General features: G+C 35.6%; 1 protein-coding gene and 1 pseudogene across 9 annotated transcripts in view; both read right to left on the bottom strand.

The window, feature by feature from the left end:
• Positions 1 to 24637, bottom strand: part of MARCHF8 (membrane associated ring-CH-type finger 8) — a 121495-nt gene extending 96858 nt beyond the window's left edge. For 3 of the 9 annotated variants that reach the window (XM_039872409.1, XM_039872404.1, XM_039872402.1), the window contains exon 1: positions 24488 to 24637. The gene's annotated coding sequence lies outside the window, so the exon portion shown is untranslated. Of the gene's footprint in view, positions 1 to 20674; positions 20749 to 22747; positions 22852 to 23975; positions 24114 to 24357 lie in introns of those variants that run through there. The other 6 variants (XM_039872401.1, XM_039872410.1, XM_039872405.1 and 3 more) reach the window with 5 other exon arrangements.
• LOC120610103 (uncharacterized) lies at positions 22467 to 22582 on the bottom strand (annotated as a pseudogene).
• Positions 24638 to 25278: the final 641 nt, after the last annotated feature.

Here is a 25278-nt window from a genome sequence, read left to right as displayed (position 1 = left end):
CTCACTGAATTGTACAATGTAAATATAAGCAACTAATTGTCTATTATACTTCAATAAAACTGGGGAAAAAAACACTCAGACAACAAATCAATAGCAAAAAAAAATCCTTTTTAAAAATGGGCAAAGGATCTGAATAGACATTTTTCCAAAGAAGACATACAGATAGCCGACAGGTACACTAAAAGATGTTCAATATCACTAATCATCAGGGCAATGCAAATCAAAATCAAAATGAGGTATCATCGCACACTTGCCAGAATGACTATTATCAAAAAGACAAAAAATAACAAAGTGTTGGCAAGGATGTAGAGAAAAAGGGACTCTCATTACTGTTGATGGGAATGTAAAGTGGTGCAGTCACAATGGAAAACAGTATGGAGGTTCCTCAAAAAATTAAAAATAGAACTACCATACGATCCAGCAATTCCATTTCTAGGTATTTAACTGAAGAAAAGAAAAACACTAACTCAAGAAGATATCTGTACTCCCATGTTCATTGCAGCATTATTTATAATAGCCAAGATATGTAAGCAACCTATGTGTCCATCAATGAAGAAAGAAAATGTGGTGCACACACGCGTGTGCGCGCGCGCACACACACACACACGCAATGGAAAAATCCAGTCATTAAAAAAAAGGTATCCTACCATTTGTGACAAGATGGATGGACTTTGAGGGAATTATGATAAAATCCTAGAACACCAAGAACAAAAAAAAATTTGAATAATAAATTTTTTCAGTGGGGGGAAGAAAGAGGTATTAGATTGCAAAGGAACATATAAATCAAAATGGAATTAGACCTCTCAACAGCACCAATGGATCCAGATGACAGACACATGCCTTCGAAATTCTTCTAAACAGGAAATTGCATACTCAGAAAAACTATCAAACAAATGTAAAGGAAGAATAATGGTATCATGGGGCATGAGTAAAGTCAGAAAATAAATTTCCCATCTCCATTTTAAAGAGAATTCCTAAAAATTTTGTGCTCTAGCAAATTAAAGAGCTAAACGCAGGAACAGAAAAACACAGAATGCAGGAAAGTCATTATAACTTAGGAGAGAGCACAAAGCAAAGTCCCAGAACTGCAGATGCCTAGCAAACCTAGAAAGTATCAGTAGAGAATGGAAGATACATGGAACACTTTCACGGAAAGATCTCCAGAATAAAAGAAGTCTCAATAGGGAAGATGGAGTGAGATAACACCACGGGCACTTAGACAATATAAAGATAAGTATGATATAAATTATACAAGTGAATTCATAATGTTAAATTACAACAAATAATAGAAGGAAAATGTAATCATTTGGCTCTAAAATAAACAATATTTCAATACTGATAATGGTGTAAACACCACTGTGATATAACCAAATCAAGGAGACAGGGAGAAGAGAGTTGAGGTATAAAAGGAAGTAAATAATGTATAATATTTATAAGTCAAGAAATAGTTTAAGCATATCATTTGAAAGCATTGAAGCAACTATCAGAAGAAACAACTGTGAGATATAAGCAGCTGTCTCAGTGGAGCAGGACAAGGTTGTGGAGGAGTAGAGCCAAGGACTAGTGTTTTTCATTATAAGACCTTGGGTACCACAATCTCCTATTCATAGTTTTAAAATTCAGGGGTGGGGAAAACTAGCTTTTCTTTACTTATATTTAACAATAGTCTGATCTTACATGAACACTTTGGGGGCCAAACCCAGCCCTGAACTGATAGGAAGCTATTTATAGTCTCTACTTATGCAACTCTGTAAATACTATATGTCTATGCATAAATATTAATGTGTTGATCAACGGTGTTACTCCAATGAGGGTAATTCAATAATATATACTATGTGTAGGTTACCCTTCTAAAATCTGAAAATTTCTTAAATCTAAAATACTTCTGGGGAGCTAGGTGGGGGGATGGATGAAAAGGTGAAGGGGAATAAGAGGTACAAACTTCAGTTATAAAATAAGTGATGGAATATAATGTACAACATAAAGAAAATAGTGAATAAAATCATAACTATGGTGACAGATGGTTACTAGATTTATTGTGGTGATCATATCATAATGTGTATAAATATCAAGTCAATATGTTGTATACTTGTAACTAATATAATATTGTACACCAATTATATCTTAATAAAAAATAAAATATTTAATTTTCAAAAGCTATGTGCATTTATTACTTTTATTTTTTTAATTGTGAATATATCTTGAAGAAACAAATGGAGAGGAAGTATACAGAAACTAATAGGCAGGAAACTCATGATTTTAAATGGATCAATACCTATTCCACATATTTTCCAAAAGTGGCATCATACCTGGGTCACTAGGTGGTAAATAAGAAATTTCCTTTGTTCCATTAAATTTTTTTTTTTTAAAGGGAGAAAAAGGCACTTGATTCATTCATCTCCTGGGACTGTTCCATCTATCCTGCTTCTCTAGAGCAAGACAAAGCTCTTCTACACTCACCCTCAACATTTCCTCACTTTCCACACACATTTCGACTCACTCCAATATGGCTTCAGTATAGTAAGGTCAACAATGCTCTTCATGTTGTTAAGCCTAAAGGACATTTTCCAGCCCTCATGTTATTTGAATTTACACATTTTCTGTCTTCCAAGTCTTCAAATATTCTCTTCTTTTGACTTAAATGACGTAACATCCTAGTGTTCCTCTTACTTCTTCATTTTTGCAGGTATCTCCTTGAGCATATTAAATGTTAGAATTCTTCAGAGCTCCATTTTACCCTCTCCGCTTCTCATTCTGTGTTCCGTTTTCTTGGGTTATCTAATCCATAACTTTGGCTTCAATGATCACCCTTGTGCATGTCACTTAAAAATAAAATACTGATGAATGAGCCTTGATCAAATTTGAAGACTTTTGTGCTTTAAAAGATATCATTAAAATAACTGATGACTGGGAAAAAAATTTTGACAAATCGTATTTGATAAAAAAAAAAAGTCTTGTATCTAGAATATATAAAGAACTCCTATGACTCAATAAGACGAATAACTCCATTTAAAAAGAGGCAAAAGATTTCAACATATATTTCATCAAAGAAGATACCTAAATAGCTAATAAGCTTATGAAATGGTGACTTTTCCCTTTAGTGGGCTATAGGCATGAAAATTAAAAAGGAAAATGTAAAACTGTTTCTTTTCACAGGCTACACCATTGCTAAAAAGAAATGCCTAAGACATCTAAGTCAGTTTAGCAAGATTAATTTATTAGCAAGACTGCAGGATGCAAGGTCAATGTACAAAATTCAAACATATTCCTATACATTGCAACAAAAAGAAAATAAAATTTTTAAAATTTATCTTAAATATCAAAAAAGAGCGATTATGAATAATTTTAACAAAAGACATGCATGCTCCATATACTGAAAACTACAAAACACTGCTAAGAGAAATTGAATATCTAAATAAATGGAGACATATATATTGTTTTGCGAAGGAAATAATATATATTGATTTGGAAGATTCAGTACTATAAAGATGTTGATTCAGCCCTAATAAGAACTCCGAATTCTTACCAGGTGTTTTTATAGAAATTAGCCATTTGATTCTAAAATTTATACAGAAATGCAAAGGATTTAAAACAGCCAAAACAATCTTGAAAAAGAATAAAGGACTTACACTATCTGACTTCAGACTTAGAAAGCTACAGTAATCACCAAGGTATGGTCCTGGCCTAAGCACAGACAAATAGATCAGAATAGAGAATCCAGGGGCAGACTCACAGTTATGTAGACAATTGATTCTCAAAAGAGAAATCAAAGCAATTCAATGTATATGGAAAGCCTTTTTAACAAATGGTGCTGGAACAACTGGGTATCCATAGAGGAAAAAAAGATGAACTTCAACCCTTATACCATAAAAAAAAATAATTTGAGATGGATCATAGATCTAAACCTAAAAGCCAAAACTATAAAATTCCTAAAAATAAACACAGGATAATATCTTTGCACCATGAGTGTAATCAAGATGTAAAAGCATTTTACAAAATTCAACATAAGGAGACACTAAAATGTAACCGTATGCTGTTGGATTAACATTGGTAGTATCAATATGAAATCACAGTTTTTAATATATACATACATGAACACTCACATACATGCACATATACATAAATGTATAAGTAAAAATACTGATATACATATGCATGTATATATACATACACACAAACATATCCTAGCTCCATCCACTAAGAGAGCCTAGAAGTAAGGATGCACTAGTTGCAATAAGGCATCATGCACCCAAATCTTGTTCTCCACTAAACAGAAACAAGGGTCCTTGGAGAAAAGTTGAATCAAGGGCTGAGGCACACACAATGAAGGTGAAGCATTTTGTTACACTGGAAAGCAAATAAGTGCTCAAAGAATTGTGGAGAAATATAAAAAAGACATGAGAGCCAGCTTGAAAAAGCTCATGGAACAAATGTGGGAAGGTCTGAGTATCAAAATAATTAGAGTAATGAATTATAGCCTACTTATTAAAGTAATGAATTATAGGCCACTAAAGAAGACTATATCTATGAATGGAATGAATGAATGAATGAATGAATGAATAGGTGTATAAATGGATGAATGGGTGGGAGGTGGGAGAAAGAAGGAAGACTCTTTATAGAAGAATGCCAATTAATAAATTCAGAAGTATGGAGAGTAAAATCATCATTGGATGCTAAAACTAGCGGGTAAAGTTTGATGAAGAAAAGGATATTTACTTGCTGTCAATACGTACTTTTTAATTTCAAAGGGAAAATTGTATCTTGGCAGTGGAGAAATCTGGCAGATAGCAATTTAACTAAATGTCAAATGTTATCACCAATATTAGAATCAACTATCATTGGGTGGCTCCTAATATGTTGCATTAAGAAAAATAAAAATCACTTTGTGTTATCCCTGACTAAAATGTATAACCTGAGTCTAACCATAAATAAACTTGTGACAAGCAAAAATTGAAGGGCATTCTAGAAAATAACTGGTCTGTACTCCAAAAATATCAATGTCAAGAATGACAAAGACAGGTTGAGGAACTATTTCACATTAAAGGAGACTAAAGAAACATGAGCCAAATGACATATTATTGAATTGTACACTTAAAATCTATTTGATTTTATTAACTAATGTCACCCCAATATTTTTAATTAAAAGAAAAGAAGAAACATGAGCTCCCCTTACCTGTTATTTACCACTACATTTTCCACCAAGGTCAGCAACTCAGCCATCTCAGTGTTTTGTTCATCAGGTAGCCCGACTTATTAACTATCATTTACATCACAGCTCATTTTATTGACTATACTAACTTGGTATTTTCACATCATCTAAACAGAGACAGCATGTGGCCATGCTGTAAGGCCAAGAGTTTGTAATTTCCAACCATTCCAAGTGGTTGTGTTAATTTCGGCATATGGTCACATAATTCTTGGCAAAGGCAATAAAAGCAATGCATGAAGATCGAAAAAAAATTCAGTGTGATTCTAGACCAGATACTGGGCAGGGAAAAGGACATTACAGAGACAATTATTAAAATTTGAATATAAACTGTGAATCAGATAACAATACTTATCAATTATTAATTTTTACTATGGTTATAAAATAGAAGGCCCTGGTTCTTAAGGCTTACAACTTAGACTCGAATGAATCAGAAAAAAAATGCATTTATATATATGCACAGAGAGAGTGTGATAAAGCTAATGGGGTAAAATATAAACAACTGGTGATTCTAGTAAAGGATATGTAGTAATTCTTTGTACTTTTAGTTTTTTTCTGTAAGTTTGAAATAATATCGAAAGTTACACATAAAGCAAAAGACAAAACTGAAAAACTGGAAAAGTGTTTTTGACAAGAAACTGTACAAAGGAATCAGAGGTGGAAAAAAGTAACACTCCAAAAGATTATTGGGAAAAAGATATTCACAGTCAATTTACTAAAAATGATAATGAACTTTTAAAGGAAAAAGAAAAACAAAAATCAACTTCATTAATAATTTAAACAGGCAAAAAAGGATAAAATGAGATGTTTTCCACCTGTTAAATCAGTTCTTTTCTTTTTTAATAGCACTCAATATTGGCAATGATGCTCTAAAGGGGTCACTCAACACCATGCTGGTGGGAGTGTTAATTAGAACCTTTCGGTAAAGCAGTTCAGTAACATGAATCAAGAGCCTTAAAAATAGCCGCACCTCCTCATACAGTGATTCAAGTTCATGACACTATCCTAAATCATCTGAACTGTGGATTAAAATGTATGCCCAAAAATATCCATCAAAGGATATTTACAATAGCAAAATTCTTTAAAATAAGCTATATGTTAATAGAGAAATGATTAAATAAACTAGAATATAACCATAAAAGGTAATATGCAGTCACTAAAAGTTATTAAAATGGGAAATGTTATGCAATACATGAAAAATTTTTTAAAAACGGGCATTCAGGATGACCTTGACTAGGTAAAAAGCAATTCATAAAACCCAGAATAAAAGTATTAACAACAAATATTGATTGTTTGAAAAATGAATATAAATAAGGACCGTGAACACCTGTTTCAAGTCTTGAGTTTATCTGAGATCTCTCTTTGCCCATCCTCCACCACCCGCCCCATGACCTAAGACAGAGTTACCACTCCTTTCATGATATGATGTATCATATGCAGTTACCTGCCTAGTTACCTGCCTCACTCCTTTAGCACTGTTTCTTGAGGGCATGGCACCATCCCCTGCTGCACTCGTCAAATATTTGCTGCTTCATATTTATAAATTCTCCCCCCTCATTTCATACATGTAAAAAAACTGACTCTATCTAGTTACTGAAGTAACCTCAAATTGAACATGAAGTTCATCAAGAAGCAGTTTCTCCCTCCCTTGCTTCTTTCAAATAAAAACATTAAGGGGAAAACATCCCTGGAGCTTTCTTTCAAAACCTCAGACTCCCAGGCAGGCTTCAGACAACATGAAAATGCCACATACCTGTTGTGTGCTAGGAATACCAGTGTCACTGTCAGCTCACTTTCATGTCAAAGAACATTTGTTTTTAAGTCTAATCATTAGGTAACAGGAAAAAACACACCCAACTGTGTGTTGCAGTGCTCAGCCACTACCCAGGGCCACACCTGACTCTAGCTCTGCCCTATTCCCCGCTGATTCCACCCTCCACTTGGCAACTTTCCACCTAATTAGCTGAGCAGAGCATAGTCAGGGGCAGAAGGCTGTGAGCAAGACTGGCAACATGGAGAAACCAGAAGAGTGGGATGACCATAACTATGGCAGAGGCCTGGCTGAGAGGCATCCATAAGTCAGTGGTTCTCAACTGGGCTGATTTTACAGTCCAGGTAACTTCTGGCAATGTCTTAGAGCTATTGTTGGTTGCCATAACTGTGGGAGTGCTACCTAGCAGGAAGAGGCCAGGGATACTGCTAAACATCCTGCAATGCACAGGACAGGCCCACAACAAAGAATTATCCAGCCCTAAATGTCAATAGTGCTAAGGTTGAGAAGCCTGCAATAAATTTATTTATCTACTAGTATAGTATAGTCTAATCCCAACTCAGCAAGAACAGGATGCCCAGTGAGTAAAGAGACCTGAGGTAGATTAGGAAAGGTATATACATACACACACACAAAACATCCTGAACTAGATGCTAATTTGTTGACCAATATTCTACCGCAGGAATTGGTAAGAAGAGCATTATAATTTAATAAAAGTAATAATAATATATTTTTCCCAAAGGCTTGCTCCTCCACCTATCATATACTTCAAAGACTGCTTCACAGCAGAAACTGCAAGAAGATAATACTATCAAAATTGCCCAGACTGGTAAACATCTCCAGAGAAGCTGGCAATGCACTCACATAGTTGATGACAAATTTAGCTGCATATCTCTACAGGACCTAAGAAGCCAAACTAGAGTTTCCAGCTTTGCTTAAAAGAAAAGTGGCATTCAAAGATCACTCAAATGAAGAAAATAGTGCAGCTTTTCCTAGATAAATAATCAAAAACTAAACAACTTAAGAAAAGCAACATTTTCAAAACTCAGAATTACACTCAGTCTGCACTTCAACCAAAAAAATTGCAGATAAGAGTTTACTATATGAATCGTCATTATTATAATTCAGTTAAAGTCAGTGACCACTCTACCACACTGCAATATGGTCTTTCTCGATTATTTTAACAACTTTATCATGCCATGATTTCCATCCATGGGAGGCCAGAAAGGTAGATAAGTCATCCAGCACCATCCCTAGCTGAAACTTAAATAAATTGGACCTGACTCTAAAGCATCATTTGCCAGTTTGACCTTGACTTTTGTACCTTAGGAAGCATACAGCACTTAAGGTGGCCCATTTCAATGTTGAACAGGAGTGTTAGAAATGTGTCTATTATGCTGAGTCAAGAGTGTCTCCCTTCCATCTACTGGTGTTAGATTTGCTGTAGATGAGAATCATGGAAAACAAACCTAATTATTATTGATGTATCAGTTCTTAATGCTTCTGTAAGATTACTTTACCCTCCCCACTCCAAGCTTTTTTCCTCTCCAGGTTGTAAGGTGTGTTATAGCTAGCTCGATTACGATTCAGTGGGAGACAAAAAACAGAAAAGAAGAATTAGAAGGAATCTTAGAGATCAACCAATTCAAACCAACCCCACTTTTATAAATAAGTAAAGCCAGGCAGAGAGAGATAAAGCCAGAGGTCAAGCAGCTACTCAGTAAAATTGGGAATGAAATTCAGGTTTCCTAATTCTTAAATCTAATTCTTAAATCTTATACTAAATTGTGTAAGATGCTGTTAGTAGAATTGACAATTTTTTAAGTTTTATGATAAAATAGAAAAAAAATGTTTTCGGTTTTAACAAATTAAAAAAACTCACATGATCACAACCACCCTATGAAACAGTGTAATCGTTATCATCCCCACCATATGGATGAAGAAACCCAGGCCCAAGGTCCTACAGTAAGCACTGAAGCTCTAAAGCCCATATCCTTAACCACTATGCCACCAGGTTAAATATTAGAACATTCCTAACATAGTCATATCTGAATTAACAAACTTAAGACTCCTAGTAATTCTTTAAATTTTTAATGCTTTGATAGAATCTGAAAGTTATCCTTCTTGCGAATATATTTAAATTATTTTTTAACAAATCAAAATAAACTTAAAAGTTTATAGTATGTAGCCTCTTGGCATAAAATAAAAGGTCATTTTAACTTAAAAGAATTCAATTATGCCATGGAGCTTTTTGAGAAACCTTAGCCAAGCAGAGTTTCATGTTCTCGATCATTTCCCAAAGGCTCTTCCACATAAGACTGTGTGTCATGTAAAAATAATCAATAAGCAAATAAAATATTTCATCTGCTTAATTCACATAAATGTAATAAAACAATTAAGAATAATAAAGTAATAAAGATGTGACTTGAACACTTAAGTTTAGTTCCTTTTCCACCAAGATTATTAAAATGCCAGTAAAAGTATTTTTTAAAAAGAAGCAACTTAAATTTGTGGGAAGACAGAGTAACTATACTTTTCCCTATCTATCTCACTAAGTACAACTAAAAATTCTAGAAATTATATATAAAACAAATATGAGACTTTGAAAAGCAGAAAGAAGAAGGCAGACCAGCTAAGGACCTCAAGATTCAAGGAACAATTCAGCGTTGAGTTCCTTGGGCTTCCTTTTTTGTTTTACATAATACAAACTTATAGTTGAAGAATTGGTAACTCAGAAACACCAAGGGGTGCATAAACAAAAAGCCCCAAGAAAAGTCTCCTTTTTCTAACCAAGGAGTAGTAAAGGGTCAGCCTAGAAAGACAATAAATCTTTTAGACACCCTATTTCAGCCAAACACCACAGAAAAAACTGTGGCTACCACCCGTCATGCCAGCAAAGATGAAGAGTACATTAGACCCTACTCTCACCAAGATGTAATGATGTATCTCAACATTCCCGTCAGGACAGTATCAGGGAAGGCAGCTGGGACTTTCATCTCCACAGCTGTGTGTCTCAGTGAAAAAATAAAAAGTCTGAGTGAAGAAATATAAGATGTACAGAAGAAACAAAAGAAAATTTCAGAACTGAAAAAATATAACTACCAAAACACAAAAACAATAGATGGGCACAACATCAGAATGGTGGGGACAGAGAAAAGACTCAGTGAACCAGAATACAGAACAATAGAAACTACCCAATCTGAATGACAGAGAAAAAAGACTGATAAATGAACACAGAGAGCCTCTGGGACCTGTGGGACTACAACTAAAGATCTAACATACATATCACCAGAGAAAGCTGGGCTGAAAAGGTTCTTGAAATAATGGCTGAAAATCCCCAAATTTGGCAAAAAATACACACACACACACACACACATTCTGAGCAAACTCCAAACATGATAAACTCAAAGAAATACTCACCAAGACATGTGACTGTCAAACCTCTGAACACCAAAAACAAAGAAAATATCCTCAAAGCAGTGACACAGAAACATCACCTTATCTATAAGGAAAAAAACATTTAAATGACAAAGAATATTTCATCAGAAACCATGGAAGCCAAAAGGAAGGGACACAACATCTTTCAAGGACTGAAATAAAAGAATCATTAGCTCAGAATCCTATATCAAACAAAAATATCCTTCAAACAGGAAGGGAAAATCAAGACATTCTGAGGTCAAAGAAAATGAAGAGACTACATTACCAGGAGATATACCCTAAAGGAATGCAATAGCTACAAAAAGTTCTCTAAATACAAAAGAAAAAATCCTTAATAAAGTATTGGAATTCAGGAAATATAAAAAAATTATAAACCATGACCAAGTGAGGTTTATTCCAAGGATGTAAGGTTTGTTCAATTTTCAAAAATCAATCAATGTAATCTACAATGTTAAGAGGCTAATGAATAAAATCACATGATTATGGATGTAGAAAAAGCATTTGACAAAATTCAACACCCATTCATAACAACTCTAGGAAAAATAGGAGGAAAAAAAGGACTCCCTTAATTTGATAAAGGGCACCCACCAAAAAAACCCTACACCTAACATTACTTAATGATGAGAGACCAACTGCTTCCTGCCTAAGACTGGGGAAAAGGAAACTCTTATTTAACATAGTACCATAAGTTCTAGCCAGAGCAATAAGGTGAAAAGAAAGAAAGAAAGAAAGAAGGGAGAGAAAGAGAGAAAGAGAGAAAGAGAGAAAGAAAGAAAGAGAGAGAGAGAAACAAACAAACAAACAAAAGGCATTCAAATTGGAAAGAAAGAAAAAAACTGTACCTACTGAGCTGACATGACTGTCCATATAGAAATCCCAAAGAATCTACCAAAATACTCCCAGAATAGGTGAGCTGAATTCAGCAGAACTGCAGCATACAAGATAAACATAAAATTAGGTGTACTTCTACGTACTAGTAATAAAAACAAGGACATAGAAATTAAAAATAAAGCACCATTTACAAACATGAAAAAAAAATTATGTAGGTATAAATCTAACAAAGATGTTTTACTCTGAAAAGTATAAAATGCTGGTGAAAGAAATCAGAGAATATAATTAATTAAGGTGCATACTGTGTTTTTATGGATTGGAAGACTAAATAAAGATGTGTATTCTTCCCTAATTAATATACAAATTTAACAAGATCGCTATCAAAATCTTAAAGATTGTTTGTAGACACAGACAAGATTATTTTTAAATGCATATAAAAAACACAAAAGACCTACAACAGCCAAAACATTTTTGAAAAAGAATAGAATGGGAGGAATCAGTCTACTGATTTCAAGACTTACTATAATATTATAATCAAAACAGTTTGGTATTGGTGGAAGGACATATAAATCAACAGAACAGAATAGAGAACCCATAAGAAAACTCATACAGATATACCCAAATGGTTTTTGATAAAGCAATTCGATGGAGGAAAGACAGCTTTTCAACAAATGGTGCCAGAACAATAGGAAAAATAAAATAAAATAAAAACTTTGACCTAAGTCTCACACCTTACATAAAAATTAACTCATTAATTCATTGACTTAAATGTATAACCTAAACTTATAAAGCTTTTAGGGAGGAAAAAAAGCACAGGAGACAATCTTTAGGATTTAGAGCTAGGCAAAGAGTTCTTAAACTTCACACCAAAGGTATAATACCCAAGGGGAAAAGTTTATAAATTAGACTTCATAAATATAAAAATTTTTGCTCTGCAAAGGTTGAAAGGACAACCTACAGACTAGGAGAAAATATTTGAAATCACATATCTGACAAAGGACTAGTATCTAGAGTATACAAAGAACTCTCAAAACTCAACAATAAAAAAAAAAATCCAATTAGAAAATGGAGAAAAGAAATGAGACTTTCACTGAGAGGATATACAGGTGGCAAATAGCATGAGAAAATGCTCAACCTCATTAACAATTAGGCAAATGTAATTTTAAATCGAATTGAGATATCACTACATAGCACTAGAATGACTAAAATAAAAAATGATGCCAAAACCAAAATGAGGGCAATGATAATGAGAAACTGGATCATCTTTATATAACTGGGAGGAATGTAAAATGATATATCCACTCTGGAAAACACTCTGGCAATTTCTTAGAAAACTAAATGTGTGAATATCATACAACCCATCGATTGCACTCCAGAACATTTATCCCCAAGAAAAATGAAGTCATGTAGTCACACAAACACCTGCATGCAAATGTTTCAATAACTCTATTCTCTTTCAGTAGGTGAATGATCAAATAAATTATGGCACATCCATATCACAGAATACTTCGGCAATAAAAAAGGAATAAAAAGGAACTATTTGGACACCACCAGGACAAATCTCCAGAGAATTATGATGAGTAAAAAACGCCAATCCAAAAAGGTCACATAACGTATGATTCCATTTATGTAATGTCCTTGGAAAAAAAACACAAAATTATAGAAAAGAACAGATTAATGGTTGCCAGGGGTTAAGACAGTGGGTGGGGGGAGAAGTGGGTAGAGCCAAAAAGGGCAACATGAGAGACCCTTGTGGTGACAGAAATAGTATGCATCTTGACTGTAACAATGTCCTGGTGTTGATATTGTCCCATAACAGTGTCCTGGTCTTGAAATTGTACCATAATTTTGCAAGATGTTAACTTTGGGGTAAACTGGACAAAGGTTAAATGGTTAAATGATGCATCCCTTTGCATCATTTCTTACAAATGTATATGAATCTACAGTTATCTGAAAATGGAAATTTTAATTTAAAAAAGAGAAAAAGGATAATAAGCACAAGGCCACAAACAAGAGAGGGTACCCAAGCGGACAAAAAAGATTTCAATATGTTGTTTGAAATGATGGATAAAGATACAAAACAAGCTAATTTGCCTATAGGACGCAAAGAGCTCAGGCCTCAGGTTATGAGTAGCAGTAAACTACTAACGAAATAGAAAAAAAAGTCTACAGATAAAACAATGGCTCTCTTGGCCACCTCCCCAACCAGAAACTGCTGCCAGAAATGGGGTGCTTCCATAACAAAATCCTAAACAAGTTGCATTTGCTTAGTTATCACTTTGTGATCAATGAGGAACTTCATGTTGAAGAATGAAAAGATGATTATCCACTTTATATAGTGGAAAATATTTAGAAAATCTACTGATAGCTCTAACTCAAAAGGCAAACCACACACCTGATGAGCTTAAAGTTCCATGGGGAAAAAAACTAGAAAATGAAACTTTATAGTATATGTTGGTTACTACTGGCTGTTTCTAGCAAGGTATTACAATAGAGAAATAAACTCAGAGAACATCAGATTATAGTGTGACCTTACAGCTTCCACTGACACAAAACAGAAACTGGGAAGCAATAAAACAGAAAAATAAAGTAGATTTGAGAACTATGTCTTAATAAGTTTTGCTACTGTCATTCTGCATTGACTGGAAGCAAATGGATAAGGAATCTGCTATTTTGGGGGAAATGTAATAGCAGAAAAACCACAAGCACAGACTTAAAAGGCTTTACTGTTCAAGACCTAAAAACCACCTCTGGGAGTCCAACCTTCTACAAATAGGCGAACTTCACAGTACCCAAGTAGAGCATGCTCCCAACATCAATTTTGGATGTGGGATGTGGTCAAATAAGATAATGGAAAAAGAACTTCCCAGAGGATGGTCCCTGGGGCCATGGAGAAAAAAGGATGTGAGAGTTTCTCTCAAGTAACAAAATCAGAGTCTAATTAAGAAACACCTTTCCCTTCCAGGAAGGAAAATCTTCCTTTACAACTTCTGTTCATAAAGATTACGAACTGCTACAGAAGAGTACAAAAGAGTGACTACTGTATCTCTGCTCTACCTTCCAAATGGGATTGTTTATTAGTCATGTCATGTTATTATAATACTTTGCAAGGGGTGGGTGTTACTAATGTGTCTTCTTAGTTTAAGAAAGTCTGATGTGGACTTGAGACAGCCAGGCATCACTTAGAGATCCTGTAGTTTGAACTGAAAGAAATGACTTGATGGATCAGGGGATGCCATGCTCTACGCATGGAAAAAGAATGAAACAATCTAGGGACGAGAATGGCCAACTGAAGCAGAATCAGTGCTACTTATCCACTACACAGTTTCCTGTCTCTGAGCAAACTAGAAGACTACATTTTCCAGCTTCTCTTGCAAATTATGTTAGAGGCCACATGACTGGTTCCTGACCAATACATAAGGCAGTAATGTCAGTCACTTCCAGGCCTAACGGTTAAAAACAGTTATTGAGATCCTCCATCCTGCTCTCTCTTCCACTGTCATTTTGGAGGCTAGATGGCATAGCTACAGATGGAGGAGTTATACCAAATTTGTCTTCAGTTTTACATGACAATAAATATTCTGTTGTTGCTATTGTTACCACAGCCCAGTGCTTTCAAAATTTTGGGTGCAAATCATCTTGTTCTGATGCAGCAGGTGTGAGATGTGACCTGAAATTCTACATTTCAAACAAGCACCGAGATGATACCAATATGGCTGGTACACTGTGAGGAGCAAGAGCCTAAACTATAAAAACCAATACACAGGGAAGAACAAATGATTCTCTGCAGAAACTAAATGGCCCAGAGAAAAAGTCTTCCACACACTGAATGATCAGCAACCCTAGAGAATTCAGGTTCACACTACAGCAGGATGATAGAAGGCTCTAGGAAGAAAGACCTCTAGAAGAGTAGAGAGATTGGTAGATAAGATATTGTAGATGATATGATAGAGTATCTGGTAAAAATTAAGAATTTGTGAATGAAAAGTTATATAAATGAAAAAATGAGATAATTTAGCTTTAAAAAAATACATAAGGAGGAAATATAGTCACAAACTGCTACTTGGCTCTGTAGTTGAAGAAAAGTTAAAGTGGTCACTGACGAAATACTGATTATTGACTTCAATAAAAATAGGGCTGTTATCACAGTTGGAATGAAGAAAAAGTAAGAGATAAGTTTAAGGTGACCAAACCCTAAAAACAGGAAGGCAATGCATAATACATAAAGTTGAGAAATCAATAATAGTGGTATAAGCATTAAGTTTAGAACTATGGAGGTTAACTATCATAAATTGGAAAACAGAAGTTGTGTCTGTTTGTCATCATAAGTCTTTATGTTCAATACTTTTAAACAATATCCAAGTATTATTCTATAAAAATTTGAACATTAATTTTAAAATAAAGAAAAACAAAGAGATTGGTAATAGATAATACGGGAAACAATGGGAAAAGAAGGGTACCTAAACATTATAAGATGCGTAGGTTGAACCAAAAAATGGAAAAATTGCCACTACCTAATTTTAAATCCCTTTGACCAGCCTATTCCACTTTTAAAACTCTATACTACACTAATACACCCATGAATGTTCAAAGACATACATACTAGAATGGTCACTGCAACATTGTTATAAATAAGAAAAATCATAGCTCATTAAATATCCACAATAGGGGAAGAGTTATATGAGCTATGAATATATTTACATAACTTGATTTCAGCCTTGTAAGACCCATAACAGATAACCTAGACAAGCCTACCATACTTCTGACCTACCGAACAATGAGGATAAATTTGTGTTGTTTCAAGCCTCTAAGTTCGTGGTAATTTGTTTCAGAGCGATATAAGACAAATACGTCTAGAAAAGTTAAAGAAATGCATTACCTACAACCCAGCAGATATATATTCCTAATTATTTACTCAGAGAAAGTCTTGCTCATGTGCACCAGAAGACATGCAAAAAATGTTCACATTACCACTGCCCATAACAGAAAAAAAAGGACACACAATCACTCATTAAGAGTACAAAAATCCAATTGTGGAATATTCATATAATGTAATACAATACATCAATGACACATCAATGAAGTGCAGCCACATAAAAAATATGGGCAAGGCTCAGATTATGTGGGATAAAAAAGCAAGTGATAAATTATATACATAGTATGATTCTAGTTATTAAGTTCAACAGTACACCGAAACACATAGTTTAGAGATACAAACATATAAAAAAAAAAAAAAAAACAAGGATAAACACAAATTTTAGGGTAGCAGTTATGTCTGTGGGGAGGGGGATGAGAGACAGGACCAAAGGAATCAAGGGTAATGTAAGATTTTGTTCTGTCAATAGGTCACTGTTGCCAATTCAGTGCCAAAAGGTCCCCAAATTTGGGGTGTGGTGAAGGGGGAGAAAGACTTCATTCAGTGTAAACAGCTCAGTTGTGAAACAGCACAGATGTGGAACAGCTCAGATATGAAACACCTCAGTTGTGATACAGCTCCAGGTCAGCAAGACAGCTCTAGCCAAACCACAGCTTTAACACTGGAGCCTACTCACCCAGGCTCCCTCACAGCCTACCTGTTCCACAGCTGTGCTATTTCACAATTGAGCTGTTTACACTAAAAAGTCTCCTTCACCTCACCACACCTCAAAGTGGGGACTCCTGCTGGCATGCTATCGGCAACAACTACCTTTGGTTTACATTGCAGGGTGGCAGCTCCAGCAGGAGAAATACAATCTTCAATAAAAACTAAAAGTGTGATCCCCAAACCAGAGGGGAGCTAACTTATATACAGAGATGTCCCCACCTGGTTTCCCATTGGTCCATCCTCATGTAAATGAGGACTCCAAATCCTCACAGTTTGATTGGTCCAAAAGCACAATCCTGATTGATCAGAATGGAGCCACTCTGATTGGTTAGTGAAGATGCAAATGAGGATATGGCTATGCAGCTCCCATTGGTCAAGGAAGGTCTCAGTCTTATTGGCTGAAATATGATTCCAGGAACTTCTGTATACAGGGTGGCTCAAAAGGCAGGAGCACAGTGCAGGAGGCTTGCAGCTTAGTGCACTTTTCCCTGAAGCACAGAGAGCATGAGAGGCCCATTTAGCAATGACTACTAGACTGTCTATAAATCTGAACCCAATTAGCCACTAGGAGTCCTTCTTAAAAGGCACATTCATTCTCCGATTGACAATTCCTTACATGTGGTAACTCACAGTATGAGTATTTAAATTCTAAACATTTTATAATTATTATGTTTATTAAATATGTAAAAGATAAAAACATCTTAGAATAAAACTTCTACATGACCGAAAAAATTTTTTTTTCTTTTGTCAAGATATGCACATGGAAAAAAATAATTCAAATATGTAAGTCCAATCATTTTTTAAACCATCTAAAATCCCATCTTTTAAATATAATCAGTAACAATTTGCTGAGCAGCCTTCTAGACATTTCCTGGGCATATGTGTATACATACATTTAAATCTTTTACATAAAATTAATATATATATGTATATGTATGTATACACACACACACACACACACACACACATATATGCTCATTCTATAAATGATATTAGACCATAGCTTTTTTAAATCAACTGTACATAAAATTTAAATACAATTTACATAAAATTAGTGCACATTGTAAGTAAAATAATGGAGAATTCTGACAAAGGTATATGTAGTATAACCACTACCCAATCAAAATTCAGACACACATTTCCATCAAAAGTTCCTTTTTGCTCTGCTGCAGTCAATTCCCCCTACCTCTGACCCCAAGCAATCACTAATCTGCTTGACCATAAATCAGTTTTGTTGGCTCTAATACAAATGTGAATGGAATTATACAGTATGTTTGGATTTGTGTCTAGTTTCTTCGGCTCGGCAAAATGATTTTTTTAATGTCATGCTGTGTATTTCCCTTTTTACGGCTGAGTAATATTTCACTGTATACTTGCTGATAGACATCTGAGCAATTTCCAATTTTGATCTCTGAACACTGGGGCATAGGTCATTTATATAACTAGGGGTGGAATTTCTGGGTCATAGTAAGGATATGTTTAATAGGAAACTGCTGAACTTTTCCAAAGTATCTGTATTATTATACACTCCTACTAGCAATTTATATTAAGTTCTTACTGCTCTACATCCTTATCAACACTTGATATTGTCAGTCTTTTCAATTTTAACCATTCTTGTAGGCTGAGTTGTTTATAATTTTGATTTGTATTTCCCTAAATGACTAAGTATGTTGAGAATTCTTAATGCGCCCACTGGAAATTCAAATATCTTGTTTTGTGAAGTATTTGTCCAAATCTTTTATCAATATTATAATTCAGGTTTTCTGCCTTATTAATGATTTACAGAGGTTCTTTGTCAGATATACACATTACGATAATTGCTGTCAATTTGCAGCATATTTTTTTTCTTAACAGTGTCTTTTAAAGTGCAGAAGTTTTTAATTTTTATTAAATCTAACTTAACATTTAAAATTTTTTATAGTTAGTACTTTTTATATTAGGTATAAGACTGAATACTTACCTCCTCAAAGTGAGAACAAAACATAATGTATGCTTACAACTTCTATCACAATATTGGTTTGAGGTCCTAGCCAGTACAACAAGGAAAAGAAAGGAGAGAAAAAAAGAGAGAAAGAAGAAGGTGGGGGAGGAAGAGGAAAAGAAAGAGGGGAGAAGGAGATAGGCGGAAGAGAGAGAAAGAAGGTATATTGATTGGAAAGGAAGGAATAAAATTGTCTTTATTCAATGATCGTAAATGTATAAAACCCTAAAATCTAACCTAAAGACTACTAGAAGTAATAAGTGAATTTAGAAAGGCCACAATATACAAAGGAAATATAAAAAACCAACTGTATTTCTACATATTAGCAATAAACAAGTGGAAAATGATTTTAAATCCACATTCATAATAACATCAAAAATCTGATATAAACTTGACAAATTATATATAGGATCTATATACAAAACTAACAGGAAAAAACATGTTGCAAGAAATTAAAGAATGAAATAGAGAAATATGTACCTTGTTCATGGATTGGAAGGTAATTTTAAGATAGCAATTTTCCAGAATTTGATCTAGAGATTCAAGTCAATCCCAATAGAAATCCCAAGAAGGTTTTTTTTTTTTTGAAACTAACAAGCTGATTTTCAAATATTTATGAAAATACAAAGGATCTTTGAAAATAAAGGACAAAGTTGGAAGATTATATACTAATCAATTTCAAACCATACATAAAGCTACATTAAGAATGACAGTATGGTATTACGTAAGTACAGACATACAAATCGACAAAGGCGAGTCCAGAAACAGACCTATATATACGTTATCAGTTGACTTCCAACAAAAAAATGCCAAGGTAATTCAATGGACAATGGATATAGAAAGGACAAGAAATTCGATAGCAAAAGGATAATCCTCAACAAATACCAAAACAACTTTGTATCCATAAAGGAAAATAATGAACCTAGACCCATACTTCATACCACATCCCCATCAACCCCTAAAAATAGATCACAGACCTAAATATAAGACCTAAACCTATAAAACTTATAGACAAAAATATAAGAGAAAACAACTATGGTCTGATTTTTTTATACAATAATATTTCAGACATCTTTGTATGTTAATAAATATACACCTTGTGCATTTTTATAAAGGTAAGAAAAACAAAGGAGAATCCTTACAAACTTTTGAAATATGTCTTCCTTTTTAAAATCAAATTTCATAACTCACAGTGAGTTTCTTATTCATACACTGTAGTCATACAATCTTCCACTAAAATATAGAAATATTCAAAGGAAAATAACAAAAATCTTCTTTAACTTCCTTTCATATGGTTCCAAAAAGAAAAGACTTCCTTCCAGGGAACTGAAGTTTTGCCTCAATAATTATTTTTGAGTGCTATTGCTAAAGCCATAGATAATAAATCTGCCTAAGATATATTAATGTCACCATGACTTTTAAATATAAAACGGTTACCAGAAGATCATGGCAACATGAAAAATGCTCTGTATTTGTATTGCTTGCTATATGGTCTAGAAATGGCCTGTCCTGGTTGATAAAGATTTTCATAATCCATCACACAAAGATTACAATTTTTAAAAAAGTAAAACAAATTTAAGCTATTCTAAACATACGCCCCCCAAAAAAAGTTTTAGAGGATACTTCAAGAAATTTATTACTACCTAATAGTCATAAATTGTGGTTAACAAAATGATGGATTAAAGGAAAGTCAATTATAGTTTTTCATAACACCAAAACTAAAGGCAATACATAATGCAATGTTGTCACCCATGTATTAGTTATTTATTGTACATTACCCCAAAACTCTGGTCTAAAACAAGGAACATTTATTATATCACAGTTACTATGGGTCAAGAATCCAGATACAGTTTAGCTTGGTACCTCTGGTTTATGGTCTATCATGAGGTTGCAATCCAGCTGTTAGCCAGGCTGCAGGATCACCTGAAGGCTCAGTTCTGTGTACAACAGGGGAAGGAGGGATTTACTTCCAACATCATTCATGTAGCTGTGGGCAAGTCTTGATCCCTCAACAAACAGGATCCTCCATAGGGGTGCTCACAACAAGGCATCTTTTATTTGTTTATTTTTTATTTCCTTCCACAAATGTCTTTTTTAGGTATACAATTCAGTGTTTTTTAGTAAATTCAGAAGAGTGTGCCATCACTACAACCAATTTTAGAACATTTCCTCATTCTAAAAAGAAATCCATTACTCATTAGCAAGCAAATCCTCCATGTTCCCCCACCACAACCCCAGTTCTGGGCAAATACCAATCTACTTTCTGACTCTACATACTTGTGCATTCTAGACATTTCATATACATGCAATCATACAATATGTGGCCTTTTGTGACTGGCTTTTATTACTTAGCATAATATTCTCAAGGTTCCTCTAAGCTATAGCATGAGTCTGTATATTTTTAGGGCTGAATAATATTCTATTGTACAGATAAACCACATTTTATCCATTCATCAACGAATTTGAGTTGTTTCAATTTGTTGGTTATTATGACTACTAATACTATGAACATTTATGTACAAGTTTTGGGGCAGATATATGTTTTCATTATTCTTTAATATACCTAGGAGTGGAATTGCTGTCATTTGGCATCCCCATGTTTAGCTGTCTGAAGAACTGCTAGACTGTTTCTCAAAGCAGTTGCACAGCATTTTACATTCCCACCAAAAGCAGGTGAAGATTCCAATTTCTCCACCATCTCCCTAACACTTGTTATTATATGTCTTTTTGATTATAGCCATCCCAATGGGTAAGACATGGTATTTAATTGTGGTTTTGATTTGCATTTCCCTGGTGGCTAATGAGGTCAAGCATCTTTTTAGGGGCTTATTGGCCACTTGCGTGTCTTGTCTGAAGAAATGTCTATTCAAATTCTTTGTCTATTTTCTAACTGAGTTGTTTCTTTTCATCGTTGAGTTGTAAAAGTTCTTTATATACTCTGGGTACGTGACCTTTATTATTAGATTTGTTCATACAAAATATTAAGGAGCATGTAGACAGTACACCAACAGGAACTCTCATTCTGGTAGGAGAGTAAAAGAGCACAACTAAATGGAAAAGCAATTTGGCAATATTTAGTAAAATCACAGATGTGCACACCCTACAAGCAGGGAAATTCTTATGCTTGGAAAAAAACATGGATGTAACCTTAGAAAATAACATCAATTAGACTTCATAACCTAGTTATAAGTGAAAAAAGTAACAGAAAAAAATTCGCATGGCATGATGCCATTTAAATAAAGTTAAAAAATATGCAAAAGTAAACAATGCTTATGTGATTATGGCAGAAAAGGAACTGCTACACAGGGTTGCGGGGGAGAAGGGGAGAGAGAAAGAGGGAGATAGAAGAGAGGGAGAAGGGGGTGCAGGGAGAGAAAGACACCAAATCCACAAGGAAAACAGAGCTATTTCTGAAGAACTAGATACTACTGTTAACAAATATGGGGTCCTGACTGGCAGAATAAATTCACTTTTGTTTATGCATCTATAATTTCTTCCTGGAGCTAATTAAAGGAATCAAAAAAGCTAGAGCTAGGGGTTGCCAGATTTAGCAAATAAATAGACCCAGTTAAACTTGAATTTCAGATAAATAATGAATTTCTTAGTAAACATACCCTATGCAATATTTTTTATTATTATTTATTATTAGTATTTATGCCTACAGCACCTGGTCTTCCTAGGTGGTCTCCCATCCAAGTACTAACCAGACCCAACCCTGCCTAGCTTCCAAGATCAGACATCGGGCTTGTTCAGGGTGGCATGGCCATAGACCATGGGCTGTGACTCTACTGGGGCATGAACCCAAGACCTTCTGTGTGTAAAGCAGACGTGCTAACCGCTACACTATGGAACCATGTCCACTATGCAATATTTATACTAAGAACTTATTCACTATTTATTTGAAATTCATACTTAATTGGGTGTCCTATATTTTACCTGAAAACCCTAACTGAAGCCAAAAGGTGGAGCAGTAATCAACTCGATTTCCTCACTCTGTAGCAGAAAGTGAGACCCGGAGAAGGGAAGTGACTCACCTAAACCTAAAACAAAAATCAAGGAGGTGAGTTTGCTTTGAAAAGAGAAAGCATATTTCACTAGGTCACCTTGGGTTCCACTCATAGTCCACTCGACCTCCAACTCTGGCTCACCTTACAGAAGCACCAAATGGACAAGATGTAAAAAGGTATTGTTTCTCTCTTTCAATATCAAATTTCCAAGTTTCAGTAAGTCTCTTATCAACTCTAGTCTTCAAATACAAATTAGGGAACTATGCATTTCTCTTAATGTAAAAAAAAACTTCATAATTTTTTTGCCTACACACCACCACTTCATATTGTTTATAATGTTCATTCATTATTATGAAATAGGACCTCATTTCTCCTAAAGCTGGTCCTCTCAAAAGCCAAAATTCTCTTGCCCCAGGGATTCAAAATTTGGAATACATTCACAATATTGCATGACTCTAACAATGTTAGTTTACATACTCTTCCAACTTTCACATTTTTCAGTAGAAATGTCCTAATTAATCCATTCAGTTGTTCTCAAATAAGTCTTGCAAAAAGTTTTCCACTCCCATTTTGTGCCTGAGCAACTAAACCAGCAATGAGGCATGGGGTCTTGCGATGAGAAGCATACACTTACTTCCCCTGGGACTAGGGTGCAAGAAAAGATGGAAAGAGAAAGTACTGAAAATTTGGGGGCCTTTTTCCTAGTATATATGGGAAATATACTAATTGTCTAACCATAGGACATACAGTGTAACAAAATCAAAGGAAAAATAAAAATGTACATATGCCAAGGATTCATCTCCCAAACTCCATCAAATTAACAAAAACACAAAACATTTCCTCAACTCTATACCAGTACTTCTCAACCTGTGACCTCTGGGGGCCCTTAGGGATTATGGGGAGGGTATGGGACAGTGAGGCAGATAAAGGTTTATTTTCATCTTTTTTACAAAATGGGCTTCCAGATAAGGTTTTGAGAAGGTTCCATTGCATTGTTTTAAAAAGCCTAAAAAAAAAAAAAAAAAAAAAAAAAACTATTATGACTTTCTCTAAGTTTTCTATTAAAAACTTCACCCGGGTGAACAAGAAACCAAATATTGTCAAGTGAAAGATTCAAGGACGAACAAAAACTTAGCAATTAAAAGAAAAATATCTACCTATGCTTTCCCTCTGGCAGCTTCCAAGGCACACAGGTCTCCCTCGAGACCGCACACGTCAGAAAGTGTAAGGTCCTAGTGCAGTTTCATTTTACAGATGTGGAAACCCAGGCCAAAGGCGAAGACTGATTTGCACAAGGTCTCACGACCCGTCAGGGGTAGGACTTCAAATGGGATTCCCAGTTCGCAGCCCGCCAGGGCCCTCAGCGCCCGATGGATCCTGCGACCCAAGCTCAGTCCGACCCCCACAGGGAAGCCTCAAGCGCCGGGGCGGAAGCAACCACAGCTCGCGGCTGCTGCCGCCTTTCGGCCAGCTAAACGGCCCGGCCGGCCAAGGCTGGCAGAGAACCCAGGCATCGGCGGCCGCCCCCGCCCAACCCACCTGTCGCGGACCTCACAGCCGACAGCCACACCCCCTGCCCGGGCCCTGGGCTCTGCCGGCCTCGTCCGCGAAGGGCGACAGCGGCTGCGCACGTTGTGAGGTCCAGCCGTCCCGAGGCCGAGGGAGTTACCTCAGGTAGGAGCTGAGCTCGCGGCCAGACCGCCCGGGCCCGCCTGGAGCATGCCGGAGACGCGAACGCAGCAGGGCCGCAGCTCAAGCGCTGAGGACCTGTTTACACCTCTCCGTTGGAGGACGCCGACTGACCCGTCATGTGACGCGCGCATCACGTGCTCGCCTGGGCTGAGGCGTTGCCCGGCGACGACGGCGCGCTAGGGGCGGGCGCAGGCGGTGGCCGCAGCGGCGTGGGTCTTCTACGCTCTCATCCCTCGGGGTGCGGAGGCAGGAACCTGCGGGATCTACCCAGCTCCGACGAGGGAAAAGGGAAGACTCCCACCAGCTGGCTTCGTCCTTTAGTGACCCCAGGGCCTGACTTCATATGTTATATGTGTTTTGGAAAAAAGGATTTTGTTCCAGCAGTATATTATTGAACTTAGAGAAAAAAATAGAAAACGCTTCCTTACCCAAAACTGGTAAACAAAGGAGTGCAAGGGAATAAGCAATAATAGTTTTCTTTGCCTTAACGAACACTTTTATTTCCTTTTGCTTCCTTATCTGAAATGAATAGCCATGCCCACAGCCTGCCACCTCACCACGATAATGAAAACTGTGAGGAAGGCTTATGGAACTTGAAACTTCTATTTTAAATTCTATTATATTTTAATTTTTATGGGAATTACTGTTTGTATGTGAAAATACGAACATATCTAAGTAAACATTTGATTCAGCATTCAGATTTTGTCCACATCAAACTTTCTGTCACTTTGTTTTTAGTGACTATTTCTACCAAGTCTGGTTTTCCCA

The sequence above is a fragment of the Pteropus medius genome, unplaced genomic scaffold, assembly GCF_902729225.1.
Source record: "Pteropus medius unplaced genomic scaffold, Ma_sr-lr_union100, whole genome shotgun sequence".
NCBI classification, from domain to species: domain Eukaryota; kingdom Metazoa; phylum Chordata; class Mammalia; order Chiroptera; family Pteropodidae; genus Pteropus; species Pteropus medius.
Note: the sequence above shows the minus strand (reverse complement) of the source record. Positions and strands in the feature narration are given on the sequence as shown.